Below are 7,409 nucleotides of genomic sequence, written 5' to 3' on the forward strand. Positions count from 1 at the left end.
GAAGGGGACATACGTAGAATTGATACTATTCGATCTGGTTTCGAAGGCTGACATATTTCATTAAGTGTTGAGAGTGTGTGTGACGACCCTTCAGTACCGACATATCCCGTAGTATTTGATCATATTTAACTGGATTTTAATTCTGATCATTGCTGTATGGACAGACGTTAATTGCTTTCATTAAAGTGGTGTCCCTTTCATATAGATAGTGAACGTGTTGTTTTAGCTGAATATACTCACCGGTGGTAGGGTCCCACCGACCGTGGGCGCGTGACAATGCATTCCTATTGCCCGCAGCTGCGCATTATCTCGACTGGTTCTCGATGAATATATATATATATATATATATATATATATATATATATATATATATATATATATATATATATATATATATACACGTTTTAGGTGCGTTGTGGGCAGTCATCCCGAAAGTGGGTTTACGGGAAGGACATGATATAGTTTACATTTCAAATCAAAATACATATACATAGGTTGTATTTCTTACATAGTAATTATGTATATGTTGAAAATAAGTATATACACTTATGTTATAGTCCTATTCATGTTTTCGGTTCGTGGGCAGATATATATATTTCATGGGCAGTTTTGACCTTTAGGTTGAAGATGACAAAGTAACTGCCCAAAAATACGTTCACGAAGAACAAACATATAGCATTCTGCCCGTGAATACGGCCATAGGAACAATATATAGCGTACTGCCCACGAATACGTTCACAAGTAACAAATATATAGCATGACTTTCCGGTGTGCGCGCGCAAAATGGTTGTCAAGACACGACGATAAACATTAATCTATTAAGGCATCCTTTGCAATGGCCAGCGTACATATAGCGGACGTGAGGTTCGTTTTTCACAGCTTGTTTGAAATAAATGGATGATTATATATCCAGTGTAACAACTTGTCTTGACAGCTTATGGATGCTAATGTTTGACATTTATTGTGAAGATGATTGTTCACTGCTTGTTGATGAATTCGTAGCTTCTGTTAATCGATGCTATAGCTCAATTTAACTGTCATACACTGATATGTTTAAGTCTGCTTGCACAGTTAACTATGCAGAGTTATGGAAATATAACAAATTGGTTTTAATAACTTTCAGAGTTTGTTTTACTATTACTCAATATTTGTTTCAAGTACTATAAAGGCTGTGATAGGTTGGGTGGCTTAGATTACAAATCAGGCCCTTCTCACTTGGGGGGGGGGGGTACTGCCCATTATGAATATTACTGGTCCTAGATGTCCAACCTGATATTTATGACATATAGGTTCAACATCTTACTGCCAGCAGAAATGGTGTTCTGTAGTATTTTTCCCAGTCAATAGTTTATGGATATATTATGTCATGTACTATGCTTGTTTAATTCTCTCATCTCAGTTCTGACGTTACCATTGAATGCTATAATGTTCCCAGACATCCGGTATTCTTGGTTATTAAAATTATATATATACACAGATAACTGAAGGTGAGTTCTCATTATTCCCTAACAATTGTAATTAGTGGGGCTGTAGCAATTGATGGTCTGAGAATTCAAGTTAACTGGTTCAAAACTTGGGTAAACAACAAACTGTTTTCTTCCTTTGACAGGCATCATAAAGTTTTGCATCTTTGTCTCTCTGATGACTGTGGTACACAAGTTACAGACTTTGCCTTAGAATGAGCCTGATTTTTGATACTTGTTACTGAATGGGGTGGGGTAGGGAAGTAACAAAATTATTAAAGGTGGAATGTATGCAAACCATGCTGGAAATAGATATGTGCCAGCAACTGCAACATGTAAGCTTCAATCAATTTGGAAACTATAAGCTTTATCCTGTAAATATTAACAGTTCACACCCTGTATAAAAGGTGATTTTGTGTTTGATTAACTGGAACTGTTAATTTATTATGTTAAGGAATTTATTGTTTTAACCCTAGTAAATGTAATATAATTAGGTCAAAAGTTCCAGTTTGTTTATTGTTTCCAGAGTTGATTATTGTAACTGGAAGAACCTGTTTCTAAGTGTTAAATGAAACGAAAGAGATATTGTTTACTCAAGTGATATAAAATAAAAGTTTAAAATGAACTGAAAGAAATATTGTTTATTCAAGTGATACAAAATAAATGCAAAAGTGTATATTCATTAAGAAGTGTATTGTCAATTGCAAATAAATGAAGATTTATCTTATTTTGTTCTTTACTTGTGTACAAAATTATACCTGGATTGGGCAATAATTACTTGGACTCCATTTGGAAAAGAAAAATCTATATGTCCTAAATACCTAATGTTCATATCATAATGCTCTTTTAATGGATGATTATGCTTTTCAGCTGACGTTACCATATTGCCAAGTGAACTAATAGTATGGCCTTCGGTGTGGCCCACTAATCACATTTGTAAATGAATTATGCATACAATAGAGAAATAGCTCTTAAAATATCTTATGAGTTGAACAATCTGTGTACACAAATAAACTTGAAGCAAATCTTTGAACTTGTATGCCACACATGCAAGTGAATTGGTGGTTTTCATATGTAACTTGTGTACTCTTATGGCTTTTGTCTATATTACTTTTAGCCATTTCTATTCACACACCAGAACACAACCTTTTTTGTCTGATTCAGGTACTAATGCAAAACTTATTTCAGCTGTAACTGAAGTATACAGAATTTTTCCTGACGTTGAGGCCTACTGTGTAGACAGTATAGCTGTAAGTCATCAAATCAAATGGAAGACAACAGTGTGCAGTTGAAGAAAATGATATATACCCAGTACCATTTAGAGTTATCTTAAAGAAAAGTCACAATGCACACTGATACAAGTAGTTTTAGAAAATGCATTTGTTCCACATACATTTTAACTTAACCCAAAAGTTCAGTCTCTTGCCTAAAATTCAATCAGATGTATGCATTTATTCCATAAAACACAAAGATATAATGAACCAAATCATTTTCATTATTGAGTTAGGTAGTAGGCTATGTTAAAGAGTGCAATCACTTTATCGATTTTTTTTTCCATTACATTTTTATTTATTATAAAATGACATTTCTTAGTGGAGTGCTAGCAACTGTAACTTGAGGAATATTTTGTACATGCTGGCCTAAGTGTCATGAATATACTGTGCTACATTTTGCTTTATTAGGTATAATACTATCATGAGACTTGCTTGATTAAATCCTGAATTTGTCAGTTACACTTACAAGTCCACTGGTAGAATTTAAAATCTGTGACAGTTTGGGAACTTTTTTTGCAGTAACTGCAAATCACTTTGCCTTCACAGTCAATGAATTCAAGCCATTGATAATTGTCAAACCATTGTGACTGAAAATGTGATTGTCTCTTAGTTGTGTCCTATTTGATAATTTTGCTGCCACAGAGTCTGGATTGTGTCTCTGAAGAAATAGTTCATCTAGACTCTGTTGCGGTATTACATTTTATATGTTCAATTTAATGAATTTTCTTTCTTTGAATCATTCTTATGTCATAACTTGCGAAAATAGTTTAGTTAACAATATTTATTCAAACAGAAAAGATAACCTCACTTGACAAATCATCCTACTAAAGTGATCATGGCATACACTTTTATCTTTGAAATTCAAATATTGCCCACTCGTTAATTAACATAACTAATATTGCACATTGAAGGTGATCATATGTATCATCAGTTTTAAAAAAATAAAGACATAATACTATCATTTAATCACTGCATACAGGAAACAGACACTTGTGTCTGTAAAATGCCTTTCATTGGATTACTTTGGTTTATTAAAACCAAACAGCAATCCACTCAGGATTTTCTAGGATAGATACAGAGAATATATTATGGTCATTCAGAACGCTATTAATACATCAGACCAGATTGTTTTTATTATTATTTAGGCAAAATAACTTAGTAAGTCAGATGGCAAACATGAGGATGGTGATAGGTTATGTGGAATTTGCATTGAATCATCTGATCCCAGAAGATTTGATACAATGTCACTGGCTGTGGTAATCATCAAGTGCAGTTGCACGGCACCATAAGACTTATCAAGATACCATAAGCTAGAAAGATGAAGAAAAAGAAAAACGATGACCCAAAGACAAATCCTGCAAACTGTGTGCAAAAATGATTCCACAGATTATAGATGAAAACTTTACTATATTTAGCTTCAAGATATTAATAAATTCGGATTACTTCCTCCAGTCTGCTACAGTAATTCATGCCCATTGCACTCATAAATTGATTATAGTCCTTGCAGTATTTTGTGTGGGCCACAATATTTTAATTGATGCAGCTGATGCTCCATTCTTCAGTTCAGTGTTGATTCAAACATAGCAATGTCCCTTTGGGATGTGTGCATAAATAAAGAATGCCTGTCCCTTCATTACCACACTTGTTGAATTTATCGTGTCTCTCTGAAAACTGTACCATGTGAGAAAGAATTTTATAAACAAACTGGACATAAGTATTGCTAGACATATACTCAGACCTGAGACTTCATAAAAGACTGCTTACTTGTGAGGCATTATTAGTGCTAGGGCTTGAGGTAATAACTTGCTATATGTTTGGTAAGGCAAAATAAGGGGCCTTATGACTTAAATTGAAACTGTGAAAAAACAAAAGGTTCAAATGCAATAAACTTTTGTTTTTCCTCATTTGTTATATTACAGTGCCATGAAAGGTCATTTCTTTTATCTTTTTAATCCCTTGCCAATTTTAAGTCATCATCACTAACCAAGTCTCTAAATCAATTCTTGGCATATTTAGCTAAAATGGTGTCTACTGTTCCATTATATCATTGATTGTTTAGCTTGCTTGTATGGAGCTTAACACCATTTTTCAGGACATCATAGACTTTACATGGCAGCCAACATATTTATTGGAAGAAATCAACACACATAACGCTACTGGCAAGCTTTCTCATATACACACATTGGTTGGACTAGAGAGAGTTGATTAGTGATGTGTATGCCTAGACCATTCTATAATCCAGGGCCCCATGATTGAATACAGCTTAAAGAAATTAACCCTAATTCAATTTCCTTGTTGCATTTAAATCATAACACCCACCATGCAAAGTGACACATGTCTCAAGATTTTCAAATTTGTATATGTTTTGCAACTTTTAATTCTGAGTTGATGCATGTGGATGTGGAAATTCAGTTACTGAATACTTAGCTACTTATATAAGGAGCTCTCACACTGGTAAAAGCATGCAATTGGGATTGTATTTGCAAGAGGGCAATTAATTGTTCAAAATACTGTTTTAGCTAACTACATATGCGAAGGGTTGATGTATAAAAAAGAGGATCAAGAAATCCTAGCTGGTAAAGATAATTGTATCCAACTTGACAGAAAGTGAGAAGGCCTTTTAATTTTGTACAGCAGTTTCATTAAGGAACCAACTATAATACCATTAGAAGTTTATGAGCAGCAAAAAACCACATTTAGGACCAACTAGACATCAAAACCATATGCATAGTTCCATTTACGGCCAACCAGACATCAAATAGGTCATCTAGTGAAAGCACAATGTCAAAATGACCAGCCATCTAGGAGAAGTAGCAAGGAAGGGGTTTTCCAGATGCCCATTAAAACAGCCATATTGGAGGTTAGATTGGCACTATTTTCATTTACGTCCAACTAGACATAAGAAGTCTTTCACTGATATGACGATTCATTCAGGAGAAGTAGTTATACCAAGATTTTCAGGATGGCCACATTGGTGGCCTTATAGGATGTCTGTACAGCACCATAATTCTCATTCAGGACCTGCTAGACATCAACATAAGTATTTTGTACACATGTTGACACGCTGACACAATTATCCATTCAGAAGTAGCGATAAAAAGTTTCTTAATATGGCTACTGTGGCAACCACATTGTATGTGTGAGTGGCACCATCTTGTTTTTTCTTCCAGATATTTTCACACAAATATCATATTTAAAGATAACATGAATTCATACAAGATCTTGTCAGTTTATTTCATAACAGACTTTTCCCTCATATTAATATAATCTTTTGAAAACATTTATACATTATAGTTCTAGAAATTTTTCATGCTCTCAGAAACTATTAAAATCACAGCAGAAAGTGTTATGTTATATCTTTATTCAGCACTGAAAAATATTTATGAACTCTTAAAGTTTTTTCCCCTATATTAACTTAATTTAATGAAGATTTTCAGACTATAACCTTTCCATTGGATTTATTTTTTCAAACATGGCGTAAAAAGTATGTTATAGTAACCAATTTTTACATTGCCTTCACCATTGCAGAAATCTCTATAATCAATTTCCTAGTAAAGAAAAGCCAAGAAAATAAATGGACAGTTAATATTCACTTCAGGATCACAGACCTGAGGCAAATATGTCATTGTTAAATCAAACATTTTTATTGTGTTTCCTTAGACCTAAATATATATATATACTTGCTGTTACTCTAAACGAAGGCTGGTGATCCAGTTGATAACCTTTTGGGGGTTTTAAGGATGTCTTTAAAATTAAGGCCTTAAAAATGTTGAGATCTTATATTAAAAATGACAATTTGAGCCTTGCAGATTCATGTCCACAGGTGCCCAAATAAAATAAAAAGGGGGGGGGGGTGCAAGGGGCAAGCTTGTTGGTGTGTTATAAAATAACTGACTTATCATCGGTGTGCTGACAGGTGATGTGTAATTAAATCACTGTTGTAATATTAATAATGAGTGAGTCTGCACAAAGGAATTTCATACAGCTAAACTAGCTCAACAACTAGAGGCAATTAAGAAATATATCCACATTCGTGATTCTGTCAAATGGCAGATACAACAGCATCAGGAAGCTCAAGTGGCATTTACAGAAGGTAAAGAGCCGCTATACTTGTTATCTTTTTAGGGATGTGCTTGGATTTTGCCCTCAAGCTGGAGCAGTCATAGGATATATAATAAATTGCCACGGTCGGAATTTATCCCCAAGCTGGGGTAATCGATGGGTAAAGTCTTATCCACAGTTGGGGTTTTATTCAAGCTTCAGGTGCAAGTTTTTGTGCATCTCCATGCCCTTGCATAAAACACAGTTACACGTTTTTTTATATAGATATTTTTCAGTTGTAGACAGGAATAATAAGTATTTGCGAGTGTTTGAAATGAATGGGTTCATTATGAATTGAGTGGCACTACATTTCAAAAGCAAAATTGGATTGAAATGCAAGAACTGTAGTACGGAATTAGTGTTGGTTCTGGATCGTAGAATGGAATTGTGTGTGTGTGATTGGATTTTTAACGTAGCTTGAATAATTTTTCAGTCATATTGCTACGATGTCTGCAGTGTGGCAGTTTATAGTGATGTATAGCACTGGGGCATCATGCTGCAAACATGTAGTATGATGTTGCACCCAGTCACATTATCCTGACACCAGGCCGATCAGTCCTAACACTAACCT

General features: G+C 34.3%; 1 protein-coding gene across 2 annotated transcripts in view; it reads right to left on the reverse strand.

The window, feature by feature from the left end:
• Positions 1 to 7,409, reverse strand: part of LOC149798997 (uncharacterized) — a 181,034-nt gene that overhangs the window by 98,230 nt on the left and 75,395 nt on the right. The window lies entirely within an intron of this gene.

The sequence above is a fragment of the Sinohyriopsis cumingii genome, chromosome 5 (assembly GCF_028554795.1).
Source record: "Sinohyriopsis cumingii isolate HCF-2022 chromosome 5, ASM2855479v2, whole genome shotgun sequence".
In the NCBI taxonomy this organism is placed as follows: domain Eukaryota; kingdom Metazoa; phylum Mollusca; class Bivalvia; order Unionida; family Unionidae; genus Sinohyriopsis; species Sinohyriopsis cumingii.